Raw genomic sequence first — 14499 nt, forward strand, 5'->3', positions numbered from 1 at the left:
GACCCTCTCCCAAACTCCCCCAGGCACCTTCAAAACTGAAAAAGGAGTAAATTAAGGCAAATGGTATCATAGAAAACGGCAGTAAAAGCTAGGTATAAGAGCCAGTGCCTTCCGCCCAGCAGCCTAGTGACATGCCATCTCCTCTCCCTTCGCCAGGGAAAGCACGCGCGGCTTCCTAACCCACCAAGCCTCCAGCTGCCGAATGGGAGCAGGCAGATTTCAGCCCCAGGGCAGCACAGGGGAACACAGGATGACTGGCAGAAAAACAGCCCTTTTTTTTTTTTTCCCTTCTTTTTTTCTTTTTTTTCTCCACACCCTTGTAGTCCCAGCTTTCCCTGAGAAATTTCCTCCAAATTACCTCTACTGTGATACCACGGCACCGATTGATTTGGAATTTGCAGGCAGGATCTTATTCATTGCATTGTGGTGGCACTGTCAGGCAAAACTCTGTTTTAATGATGTTGGAAGACTACATATATTATAGCTTCAGAGCTTGAAATTTCCACCCTACTGGGAGAATAAGAAATATTCCCCGGCGATCCTAAGAAATAAGAGCTCGGTCTCTGCAGAATTGAAGGCTTCAAATAAAAAAAAAAAAAAAAATATATCCTTAGCACTCAGCCGTACCGAGAGCCGACTGGAAGAAATGCAAACCAGGGAAGCGCTGCCTTTGTGCTGCCAAGCTGCTTCGGCAGAACAAAATTAAGCATCTCCTATCTGTTTCACAGCCGCCCTTCAAAACTTTGGGAGGCTTTGAACAAAGTAAAAGGTCTGGTCTCCTGGGAAAGCTAGGAAGGATCCCTACGTACCGTGGGGTTTTAATATAAAAATATATATATATGTATCATACTTCCACTTGGCTGCTGGCTAAGAATTTTTGGCTTCTAGCCAAGAGGTGACTGCTGGGTGTTTCCAACCTGTTTTCTAGCAACCGTACAAATTCATACCGGGACCTTGCAAGGGTTCAACCGGCATTGCATGAAGAGGCTGAGAGCAGATCCAGCTCCCCGGGCTGCTGTCGCCCGCCAAACTGGGAGGATCTCGGTTGTGAGGAAGACTTGGGAGCTTGACTTGCCTAAAAGCAGCCGCAATTCGTGGTGCTCGTGTTTGAGTTGAAACTCTGCACCAGTCCACGCTAGGGAAGGAGATGCAAGAAATATGACCGGCAACATCAAGCTTTGAGCACAAGTGGTTTAAAATGGACAGCTGAGGAAACAATTTAAAAGAAAAAGCAGAAAAGTGCGTTGGAAGAGGCGAGATCCTGGGGAAGGAGCTGGAAAACGAAAAGCGAAGGAAGAAAAAACAGAGATAAAAGGACCAGACGGGCTAGAAAGAGGGAAAGAAAAGGGTAACCCTTTAACTACATCCCTTCTAGCCAAGAATTTTCTATTTTAAATGGATTCATAGCTTTCTTGGAAATACAAGCTTTGTGCCATAGGAGCACCATCGAGCTTACATGGCTATTGCAAAGCAGACGCTACACGCCACAGACAGCATTTGTCAGACAGAGGTGAAGGGACAACAAAATCTCTTTAAAAAAATCCTAGTTTTCCTCTTTAAAAGGTTTCACCGCTGTTGTCACAGTAACAAGATTAGGTGGAAAACGTTTTTCTTCATGCCCTCCGGGTGTTTGCACAGTGTGCTGGGGCTCTGCTCGCAGCCAGCCCCAGACACTGGGGCCAGTCCCCCCACCCCAAACCCAACGGGTGAAAATAATTAGCAAAGCCTCATCAGAAATCTTTGTAACCTAAGAGGAGAAATCCAGGTGGCTCCAGTACCTGAAGCTATTTTTAGGTGATTTATGTTGTTTCTAATTGGTTCTGAGATTAGATGATTTTTTTTTTTTAAATGGCATCAATAGGAAGCTTTGTTCATCTCTGAGCTTTAGCCCCCTAGAAATGGGATAGATATACATACACACTGTTCTTGTGAAGATGTCCGAAGCATCATGTCACAGCACCAGGGAGTTTGAAAGGGCTGGCTACAGTCAAGAGGAAAAAATTGAAACCAGCTCATCTCTCATCACGTCTGCAGGGTGGAAATACAAGCAGTAAATGAGCTACATAAAACGTGAAAATTCATCTTAAATATTCTATACAGTGAAAACACCAGTCCTGAACACGCTGCCAGCATTCGAGACGTTTCACAGCACGTTACGCGTCACACACAGACCAAGAAAACTAAAGCCACGCAGGAGCTCAGGTCCCCAGGCAGGCTGAGCACCCGCACCGGCATGGGGAGAACCCCCATCCTCAGTCAGTCTCAATGCCAGCTAATTAACTAATTAGCTTGATCGCTCTTCGCAGGCTTACACAGGAGGAGTGGGAAGAGCCCCTGCTCCAGCTGGGGGTGGCATCTGGGGCCTTCCTGGGCCAGGGACGCCCCAGTGGGAAGAAGGTGGTGGCTCCCGAGGCAGCTGAGATGGTGTTCACTCCCCCCTGCAGCCGCTGCGTTGGCACCATCATGCGGGTTTGATCAGGCCAGCGTGGCACCGCTTCACATTGTCCTGTAGCCAGTTTGTGTGCTTAAGTTTTCACCAACGGTTTTGCACCTTTCTTCCCCACGTTAGGTTGTTTCCAGCTCCAAGGGACTGAGCCATCCCTCCCACCAGCCCCCCGCGCACACACAGTCACGTTTAGCAACATCCAGACGCGCCTATTAATTTTTGGAGACTTAGGCAGGAGTATTAATTGCTTTCAAGAGGCATTCAGCACACAGAGAATTTAAAAAAAAAGGCATTTTACACCCTGTATCATATCCAATGAAGAAACAGAGCTGCAAAAAGCTATTATTTGTGAAAATCAAAGCGTGTCTGTATGGAGTGCTGTACGCGTCCCCAGTCTGGCTGCAACCCCCAGGTAACTCCAGCCTTCAGCGTGAGCTCCTATTACAAAGAAAGTCCAAAAACACTTTGAAGCCTTCACCTTACTTCATTCCCACTTCAGCAAAGCCTCTTAACTCTTCGCTGTGAATACTCAAGTCCTTGCTTCTTGCATCCCCCACCCCTAAAGGAAAGGCTGTGCTGCTCCTGCATCCCATCACGGCAGGCTCTGCCACGGCATCTCACCTGGCTGGACCCACCATGGGAAGGGATTTGGATGCACAAGGGCCAACGGAGAGGCAAGAGCTAAACCCAACTGTGCTGAAGAGGTCAGAGAGCTTTCAGTATTCAGGTCCTCTCGTTTTTCTGTGCAACACCCCTTATGTTTTCCCAGCCATAAAATTGATGTTTATCTCGCTGCTAACTGCCTTACAGAGATCATTACACATTGCAAATTCAACCATTTGCAGATAAAACGAGCACGAGCAGCCTGGAAACTGTCACACCGCCCCTGTTGCCTTGCCACATTGCAATGCGTTACAACCTCTAAGCTGAAAATTAACATATAAAACCAAGAGGCCTGGAAATATTCGCCAGGCAAATGCTGAAAGCCAAGCAGAGGTAATTCCTCCACCCGCCCCACACACACCACCCTCTGCTCAACCAGGGAAAACTAATTTTTAAGTGAGTCAAGTTCTGAAGATATTCTTGTGGCATTAAGCAATAAATAAATAAATAAACAAGAGGTTATTCTTCCTTGTATAAAATATCTTTGCTATATGAAATGTCCCTCTGGTCTGCGTCTGTTGGAAAATATGGAGGGGACAGAAGGCAAAGAGGGATGTCGTGGTTAAACCCCAGCCAGCAGCTAGAATAAAACAGCTGCTCGCTCAGTCCCCCTGGTTCAGATGGAGGAGAGAATCAGAAGAATAAAAGTGAGAAAAAACTTGTGGGTTGAGATAAAGACAGTTTAATAGGTAGAGTAAAAGCCACGCACACAAGCAAAGCAAAACAAGGAATTCATTCACTGCTTCCCCTCGGCAGGCAGGTGTTCAGCCATCTCCAGGAAATCTGGGCTCCATCACGCGTAATGGTCACAAAACACCGTAACTCTGGAAGTCCCCCTCTTCCTTCTTCTTCCCCAGCTTTACATACTGAGCGTGATGTCACATGGCACAGAATAGCCCTTTGGTCCGTTGGGGTCAAGCTGTCCTGGCTGTGTCCCCTCCCAACTTCTTGTGCCCTCCCAGCCTGCTCAGCGGCAGGGTGGTGTGAGGAGCAGAAGAGGCCTTGACTGCCTAGCAACAACCAAAAACATTAGCATGCTATCAGTCATCACTGTTTCTCATCCCAAATCCAAAACACAGCACCACACCACAGCTGCTAGCAAAAAAACTCCATCCCAGCTGAAACCATGACATGGGGAGGCAGATGCCAAAACAAGCCCCAGAAGAAACATCACCAGCTACAACTGCTGCATCTCATGGCACAGGTGCCATGAACAAGCAGGGGAGGGATGCTGAGCTCGTGTCTGGATCGGACCGCACAGCCAAGGCTACCGGTCCTGCTTGTGCTGATGCCCTCAGAGATTTCCACCTCACCCTGCACACCTTCAGGCTCCTTTACTGGTGGCCACAGAGGGAGTGAGCTGGACACAGACCCTTTCCCAGGGTCTCCAGCAAGTGCCAGAGCAAGGAAAGCTGATAGATTGGAAATCTTTAGCCACAAGGTATTCCAAGGTGTCCTTTTGAAAAGATTGCCATCTTGTGTCTTTTCAGACACTTGAACATTGGTTGCCTTCATATTTGATACCATGGGTCTCATTCAGGAGCTTTATTACACACAATCAGGGCACAATAAAGACCCTTGACAGTTACAGATGGCTTCGCTGTATCCTGTTCTTAGTGCTACCTTGTAAAAGCTGGATAGTAATGTTTCCTTCATTTTTTTTCATCTCAATTTATGACTTCTCCACCATGAAAAGCCACTTATGCCCTCCACGGTTACATATACCATATCCTTCAAGGCCAGTAAATCACAGCCTCAAGTCATGTCAAATTTTGCAAAATAAAACTAAATTGCAGTTGGCCTCTAAGGCAAGAGGCTGCAAAATTGAGAGGGAACGATCTCTGTTTAAAGCCAGAAACCTGGCTGGCAGCCTCCCGTGGCATGCAGGGGCAAGGATCACCAGAAACCTCTAAGTGAAAGAGAAAAGCTCGATACCGAGGAGCCCAGGGGACCCCCCATGCCACCCCAACAAGCTGCCTCCATAGGTCTTCCGTGGTCTAATGTCGAGAGTTAAAACAGTCCAAAGTCACAGGATTTCTCTATATAAGCTGAGCCTCCAATGCCCTGCAGCTGAGATGCAGAGAGCTGGGAGCAGGACAGAGCCAGACTCCAGCAGCATTTATCCATTCGGCCTCGGTTCCTGGACTGGATTTGTGCTTGGAAAGAAAACTGAGAAGCTGATAGGATAGCTTTTTGGTTTAAGGGGTTTTTGTGCAGACAAAAGTTAGACAAGCACTAACACAGCAGGGTTTTCTCAGCTGAGCCCATCCGGGTTCAGTCCCAGTGCTGGGCACTGCACCAAGAACTGGGGAAACTGAGGACAAAGGCAGAGCGAAAAAAAATATACATTGACCCCAAACCAACCCTTTACATTTTTCAGGGGTGCAGTGACTTGCCTTTTCCCTTCTGCAGCAGAGTTAAACTTTCATGACAGCTGAATTAACTTGGAGAAAAGCCAGCGCCAGGGACAGACAGCAGCGTGGCAGAAGAAAAGCTGGGAACACCCGCAGCGCTGCTGTGCTTGCTAATTCCCCTCCCTGTACCCCACACAGCTAATTTGCAGGGGGCTTAAATTGCTCCACGTGTTGCAGATTCACCATCATACCATGGTACAGCATCCAGCCTGGCACAGACACCGGGGCAACCCTTCCACGGTGTATGATCCCCTCTCAGGGAAACCCTTGCAAAAAGCACTGCTATTTTGGAAAACTTTATTTAAAAGCTTGTTCCACAGTCTAAGCTCAGGAGGCTTCTTCGCTTCACAAGGTGATCTCACACCACAGCATAAGGTGCAAGCTCTTCATGTGGAAGAACATCTCCCTAGAAGCAGGAAAGATCCAACCTACAGAAAAAGAGGAAAATAATGAGCAGCCATGACAGAGACAAGCAAAAATGCAAAATATCTCGTGCCAGATCCTTAGCTGATAAAAAAACCAACATGCATAACATACAGCTTCGGGCTGGGATACACTTACCCATCTCTGAATGTTTAATGGGACCATATACATCAGTTAATCAGTAGCACAAGACACAAAGCATTTTGTACCTCCTCTCCACGTGTTGTGCAATTAAAAGGCTTCTCATTCAGGCACAGAGAGAAAAGTCAAGGGACTTCAGCTGTGAAACATCCATTATTCAAAAGTGTATCCATTATTCAAAGTTTTTCTTAAAATCCTATTGTCAGCTTGAAAGGAAAAAGAAAATGAGTTTTTGAAAGCTGTGCTCCATTGATATTCCACTCCAATTTTTGCTGATTGTAAGTACTAAAATTCCAGACATTTTGAAGAGCTGAAGAAATCCTTCACGGTTCTCAAGAAAGGCAACGCCCTGGGGGTAGTCACAATATTTCCCCCCTCACTTAATTCTACCTAGCAGGGATGTGATACACCCTGGCCAATGGCGGGCTCCTTTCCCAAATTGCTCAGCTACCCCAGCATGATGCTGACGAGCACCTATTCAGGAGAAGGCAATAACAAAATACTCAGCAAGCAGTATCAGATACCCACCATCGCACCTGACCAGCTTATTGACACCCATAAGCTCAGCTGAATAAAGACTAGGTGGGATACACAACCTTCTCACAACACCTGGGAGCTTCAGTACAGGGTGCTGGGACTAGGCTGTATAAGGTCACAAGGGAAACGAGTCCCAAGGGTGCTTCCATCCACCCAGATGAAGGTGCAGAGGCGCAACAGGCCCCACAGAGCCAAGGCAAGGGAAAGCTCAGCACTACCACAGCTCCCGCTGCAAAAGGAAGACACTGGGACATCCAAACAGTGCTGCTCCAGGAACCACCTGGATGGAAGATCTTCAACAAGAACAATAAACAGTCAACTACTAACATTAGGATATAAAAACAAGCAGTAAAGGAGGTTTTATCTCCTCTGGGAGATGGAGAACCTAGAGGGAAGAGCATTGAAAGCTCCCAGGTCCAGACATCAGGCACCTCTGCAGGTACGTGGGGGGTCTAAAGTCCAGCTGGCAAGTCAGCCCACACATCAGAATCAGGTATAGAAAAAGTACCTAGGTCAAACACCCATGGCTAGGTCCAGAAGCAGCAGGACCTAAGGCCAGTCTACATATACTGAGCTGGAAATTAGTGTTCTTAGCCTAGAAAAAAAATAGAAACCTCCTGGCTGAGCTTATATAGGAGTCCAGGCCCACGGGTGGGGATGCTCAGGTGAGGCCAGTCAGGGCCACTAAAGCTTATTAAGGCACTGAGAGGCCCAGCAGGGGCTTACAGGGGGCAGAGCAGGAAATGGGGAGGGGGTGGTTCTGCTCTGGAGCTGGCTGGTAAAGAATGATAATGTAGAGTGGAATAGTTGTGGAAGCTGGGCATCAGGTTAAGAAGTAGAGGCCAAAGCCTGAAGTGTGTTCTACAGCTGTAAGACAGAATAGATACTTACTTTTTTGTCTAAAATAGCTATTTGATAGTGAAAAGTAAAAACCCTTTAAAGGGTTACTGTATCATTGAAGAGGTAAGGCTGTAGGGTGAGAGGGTCTGTGAAGGCCTGAATACTCTTTTACTTAGGAAAAGAAAGATCAAGAAGGGATGCGGCAGAGATAAGCAGCACTTAGTAGAGGGACCTATTTCTTTGGGGCTTATTGTAACAGCAATAATATAAAAAATACTGTCAGATAGACTTAAAATTGGTTTGTTTAGGTTTTCTGTATCAATAGTGTATAACTGAGTTGTGGAATCCTCCGTGGTGTGACCTGAAGACACTGAAGATACTATTTCAACCAAGTAAACTAATGGAAGGATGATGATTGAAGGGTAATAAGTGTGGTAACCTGGGCACAACGTGACTCGAAGCCCTTAAATGCTACTGGAAACTCAGTGTGTGCAACAGGGTAAGGGTTCCACTCTTCTACCACCACACTAACTACTTGACTGTTATCAGACTACTAACTTTAGGTATTTTCAATAATTTAGGGGACAGCTTGAACTTATAAAATGAAACCATTGTTCAGCGGTCTTTGCTGACCGCTATCTTTAAGCAGCACATTTACCTAAAGCACAATGATGCTCCAACAATGGATACTTTTAGAGTGCTTCCAGGGCACTAAAATGAGCTGGATGTTATCCACAGGATCGCTACAGCTCACAGCTTATTTATTTGGATGAATTCTTTGCTGCAATAGACCATTTTCTGCTATTACCAGTGAAATAAGCTAAAAAAAAAAAAACCCACTTCTTTACTTCTGCAATGAGAAGCTGTGCATAACATGATGAATTTGCAAAGCTTTTAAAGGATGGATGAGAGTTAAATAACTTCCTCCAGGGTCGAAGGCGCTGCACAGCCAGACTGGAGCTGCTGCTGTAATAAAGGCATACTAAGAAAGCTGGGAGGGTTATTGCAGCAGAGGAAGCACTTTGTGATCGGAGGCAATGCTGAAGCGGCTTGTGTAGGCAGAGTCTGTGCAATGCTGGAAGCTGGAACAGCAGGGCACAGCATGGACAAATTTAGATATTGTCAGATGAAATGGTTTGACTGTTGTGTCTCCACAGTCCATTGTAGTTCAAGTCTCCCACATTAAGCTTCAAAGAGTATAGCCAGCTTTTTACTGGAGTTTCAGGTTCTTTTTTTTTTTTTTTGCAGTGATGTTTATGAAAGTAGCGGTATCTGTAATCGCCCCTCCTGGGACCAAGCTGGGCTGATGCAAGGTCAAGAGCACACTCCTCCTCCTGAGGTAGAAATGCCTGGGAATGTGGTGGGTGAGGTGGAGGGGAAGGCAGGAGAGCAGTATCCCTTCCTTCCTGGTCACCGCTGGAGGCAGGATGGACCAGTGACTTCATTCCCTGTTCAAAGCATACATGCAAGTCATTATTCCTCCACCCATGTCCTTCTCATTTTGTTCCTCATTTCAGATGAGACCTTTCTGTGAAGCTGCTCACCAGATGCTCTGATGTCCTATGGCAGTGGCTACCAAGGGTGGATTTTTGGGACCCCGATTAGCCTCAGTTGCTCTTTATATGGCTCAAAGTATGTAAAAAGAAGCTGGAGGTGGGCTACTTTCCTCTGCTCCCATAACCAATAACTACAGCCAATACAGGATATTAGGGCTGTTGTAAATGAGGGAAAAGTGGCCCATAGCATACTGATGGGGTTGGACAAGCTGTATAAGAATCGGCTTACATATTGGATATATATGTGACCCTCTGCCTCCAAGAGATGTTGGGTCAGATTTTGAGTGCTATGTAAACTTATTCAAGGCTTTAGGAGGTCAGGCAGCCTGGTCAAAATTACTCTTCCTGCAGCTGTGGTGATACAGGACGTTCACAAGGTAAGCTTGATGCTGAGGGATCCTCTGATCGACCATACAACGCACAAGTGCAGCCATGCAACAAATGCCTGACAGTACCGAAGGGTCCCCTGAGCTGTGTGAAGCCATGAAGCAAAGCATCAGCCACGCAACTGAGAAGCGGTGGCAGAGGTTCCCCCTCTCATGCGGGCTGCAGAGCTCTAAGCCTTGGCAAGAGCCTTTCCAGCTGGTGGTTAAGCCCAGAAACCAGACAGGCTAAAAGCACACCACCACCAACAGCTACCCCTGTCCAGCTGACGTGCAGTGGCTTCTTAAGCCGTCATAACAAAGTTGTGCTCCTGACTCATTTGGCTTGTCCACTGTAGGGGTGGGAGCTTGGAGAGTCTTCTTGTCTGGTGGAGTCCTGAGGAAACAGTGAATTTGCTTCATGGAGATGATGACCTTTCCTGGAACTTGTGCTGGAGCATGTGACTAAAGGCTTTGTTCACCTGCAAACACAAAGCCCCAGGTATCTACGGTGATGGCCATCAGGGCAGGGCTTTGCAAGCAAGGAAGGGACAGAAGAAGGATGCACAGGAGAAGTCTACATCTGAGTCTGGGCTTCCCATCCCTGGGATCCACTGCTGAGGTTGAAATAACTCAGGATCAGACCAGCTCCTGGGTATTTCTCTGCCTTGCATCCCTGAACGTGCTGGATGGTGGCTACATAAATATTTCTGGGGAGCTGAGCCATTATTTAAGGATTAAAAAACCATCAAATGAGTGGGGGGGGGGGGAAGTGTTTTGAACACTTTCAGAGGTGCTCAGGGAGAAAATGCAAATGAAGGCACATCAGGATCTGCTAATCCACTGCTAAAATATTATCCCAGAACATTATTCTTTAAGGACACAAATTCTTTGGTATGGGAGTGAGTGGGTTTTATTATGGCTTTGCTATTGAGCACATCGCAGTTCTGGTCTTGCAGTACTGAACCAGGAGTCAAATGGCTCCCTGACTCAAAACCAGTGGAAGAAGATTAAAAAGAGTGAGGGGAAAATGGGATTTCTTGATTTAAAATTTTGGTTTCTTAGAGAAGCAGGACTCTGGCGGCTTCTGTGCCAGAGGCCTAATTGCACATAAAAACATATCTCTACCTACAAAAAAAAGGAGCTTTGCTAAAATAATCCTGAGGAATCTGCTCCACGCTTACTTCTGCCAGTTTGAAGAGTGCTCCAACATGGAGACGGATATTTCCCTCCTGGCAATACGGTGGAATGGAGGAGATAGTAGAGGGAAAAACGGGGATATCATCTTCCGGGTATCAACTCAGTATGCTCCCAGGGCAGACACAGCTTGGTGGGAACTGAAGGGATTTTTCTTCTGGAAAAATCTGTCCCCACAATCCTGCTCTCCCATGCCAACCTGGGAGGGAGGGAAGAAGACAGTGAATGTCTCGCATCTCATCCTGAGGCAGTACTTGCATGCTGAAGAGCTGCAGATGCTGAACATCCAGGTATGAAGCTCTGGTGTGGGCTGTTGTACTTTAGTGCCAGTTTTCAGAGAACATACTTAAAACCCTAAAAAAAAAAAGCATACAAAAAAAAATGCAACAAGCCAAGGTCTTGTCCCACCTGCACTTCATCTGCACGCACAGGGGGCTTAAGTGCATGGCCCCTGGGAGACGGCTGGCTGCATCTGGACCCTAAAGTAGCCTCCCCTTGGCTGCATCTCTGCACGCAGAGACCAACAGGTTTGCTTAACCTTCCCCCAAAGGGCAGCAAAGCCTTCAAACAGGTCAACAGCATCACCTGGGCTTGCGTGGGTTTGTCATAAGGCAGGGCTTTTATTTCAGTCCGCCTTTGCGGAGCTGCCTTGAGGGCGTCCCTGCTGACAGCCTTGTTGGCCACATTGACCCCTCTGCTGCTTGTGAGCTGCTTCACCTCCTCTCTGTCTGCTTGGGCTGCAGTTCGTACTGTGGCTTGTGTGCTCTTCAGAGCCTGCTTGTATCTGGGGTCACTTCCAGCTGCCACCATCACCAGACACCAAAGGAAAACCCCCCACCCAGTGCAAAAGCTGCCCTGTTCGGAGAAGCACAGGCCATCTCAGGCTGGAGGTATGGGGTTTTTTATTTAATTTATAGCAAATGAGAAGTTGGAGTCAGTGACCCAACTCTTTCTCTGTAGATGTTTAAAATGTGTATATGTATGCAACACAGCAGAAAGACATGTCACTGGTTTCTGAAAGGGACAATACATTTCCAGGCTGCAAGAATCCCCCCTGCCATCAGGGATGTGCTGGTACCCCAGCCCTTTGAGGGGTACCTCTGGAAAGGAGGTCCTGTCCCCTTGCTGGGCTCAGCTGGCCCCAAGGTGCTGGCTCTGCCCCAGAGCAAAGCTTTGATGTTGTAAAGTGAAATGATCTGCTAAGCAAGGATCCACGTTTGCCGGATGACTTTACAAGCAGAAGTACATTAACTACAGGCTGTAGAGAAAATGTCACTGCTGTACCATTCAGACAGACCGTGTAATTGCCTCCGCTGTGGGGCAGGAGGAGGAGGATTGCACAAATCACGGTGTCGACGTGATTTCTGCAGGCTGTCCCCACCTCTGTTGTTGTCTCTCTGTATGAACATCAGGAAGTTGCTTAATCTCTATGGCTTTGTCTAGTGATGTTTCCATATTTCAGAGGAGCGGAGAACTCGGCATTCCAGCTGCTACTGAAAATCCAGTGAGTTACGGACATTCCCCCACTACGGGTCCTAGACAAGGCAGAGCCGGTATGGCCCTGTTCCCCCAAAACAGAGCTGCTGCCCTAGAGCCCCATCAGGAGAGATGCACGAGATGCCATGGGATCTGCATAGAAAGACCTGCAACAAAAGTAATCCCAAGGAGGGATTCAACTCTGCTGAACTGAACCCATTGTGACGCATGATGGGGTACCGGTATGTGAAAAGATTTGTTTTAACAGTTTTTACATCTTTTCCAAACAGCGAGCTGTTAAAAACTCCCCTGAGAATCCCACTCTACCAGTGGTGCTAAGGGAAGGGGGGGGAAAAGTAATGAGAGAGTTGTGAGACAGCAGCTCTAGCAGAAATAAAGCCCTGAGAAAAGAGGCTTTTGCCATTTTGGAAAATAAATGCTCTGTATCCTTACCTTCTGATCAACAACATAGTCCACTGCCATAGCTTTAGTGCCAGTCACACCAATTACTCTGCATCCTTGCCAAAAAAACCTTATTGCATGGGTGTCAGGTGAGAAATCGTGCAGTCCTGCTGTTCTCTCTGAATTAAACATTTGATTTTCCTGCATTTTCAGGAAGAACCATGAACAGCTCAAGCTGTGTCTAATAACAGTCCACTTAAGCAAGTGCATGAACTGCATGTATTTACCCCCCTTCATTTTTTCGAATGTGATTCCTCACACGGAGCCTATGCCTTGTCCTTATTCCGGCAGAGCTCAGCACCTCTCACTTGCATCCACGACCAGGATGCTTTAAGAGGATGGCTTCCATGATGATACACATCTGGATCTCCACTCACTGTGACCTATGAGGGACCCTGAGGCCATTGTTAATTCTTACATTCCTACGTTTTTCTTCTCCCCTTTACCTTGCGCATGGGCAGGTCCCTGGGCCAAGGGCTGGGGAAGTTTTGGGCAGCAAAGCACCGGGTGGGCAGGAGATGGCAGCATCAGCCCAGCAGACAGCAACTGCTTGCTGAACTAAGTGGGGATTTCTGTTCGTTGGGAATACCGGTGCGTTTTTGCCGAGGAAGGGAGGTATTTTCACACCTTTGGACTTCAGAATTGTAACCCAGGCGCAAGCCTCCTGAACACACACACACACACACACTCCTGAACTGGAAACCCAAAGGAGATGGCTCAGCCTGAAGAGCTTAATGTGAGGAAGACCACGTAAACATCGCCCACGCTTTGAAAGACGGAGGGGCTTGAGGGCCAGAGGGTCTTTCTGCCAGGAGTGAGGATGTGCCTTCAGGTAGGGTGCGGTCCCTGTGTCCATGCCGGGCTGAAGGGTGCCAGGGTGGCATGTCTGCCCAGCGACAGGCTGGCACCCCTGCCCATGATGCTAGGCCATCTCACGTGCTTATGTGAATTATTGCAGCACTGAGGAGCCCCAGGCTTAGGACAGAAGAATCCACCCCTGCCCAAAACCTCTCTATGCTTTGGTTTTCTGGCAAGCTTAATGTTTACTGTAGCTCTCCACAGACTAGCGTGAGTGCTCTTTGCAGGCTACCTTGAAAATGCAGGATACTTTATATTGAGTACTTTCAGAAAGGATGTTAAAAAGTGGTGATCTTGTTGGCTCTGAGAAGACGCCTTACATGAGCCTCTGCTTTACCTGCAGTGGCTTTCATTTCCCAGCTCTTAACCCAATGAGGATTTAATACTTTATCTCGGTTTAGTCACTTCACATTTTCTGCGCAAATCAGCCACCTTCCCACCAGGAGTGAAGGGAACAGCATGGTTTTCCTGATATAATCCCGGGCAGGCCAAGATACCAGCAAAATTTAACCTGCAGTAACGGACACCCACTGGGACCTGCAAGAGAGAAGGTGACAAACATTACCCCCCCTCCCCTCCCACAGCAGCAGAAGGGTTTTAGAGACACTATCCTGAGTACGCAGCAAAGTCTGAATAACCAAATCCTGATCTCTCCAGTTGCCGCACTGACCACCGTGCTGCCCCACATCTCAAAAGACGCTGCTGCTGCTCTCTAAGTCATAGGGTCACAGTCTCAAGCTGATGAAACTGGGCAGAGTGACTAGTTTTGCTGCGGCTGTGTGGATTCTTCCCTGGGATTTTGTCCCATGGGACCTGGTGGAAAATGGACAGCATGTATTGATGAGCAACTATTGTGCTATGCTTCAGTTTCGGACGTTTATTCTTTCAGTCTGTTGGTCATCACAAGAGACTTCTGTGGTGCAGGTACGTGAGGCTCTGTGGATTTTAAGTTGTCATCCCCTTTCCCCAGTGCAAATAATTAGGAAAAAACCCCACACTTTTGCAGAGCTAGACTCTTTCAAGGACATGGCAAGTATGTACTGAACACTCCATCACCACGGTAGGGGCGTACACTGGGATGGCAGATATTGGAAGCGACACGTGAGAGGGGGGTGAGATCTGAA

Source organism: Larus michahellis, chromosome 8, assembly GCF_964199755.1.
Source record: "Larus michahellis chromosome 8, bLarMic1.1, whole genome shotgun sequence".
Classification (NCBI taxonomy): domain Eukaryota; kingdom Metazoa; phylum Chordata; class Aves; order Charadriiformes; family Laridae; genus Larus; species Larus michahellis.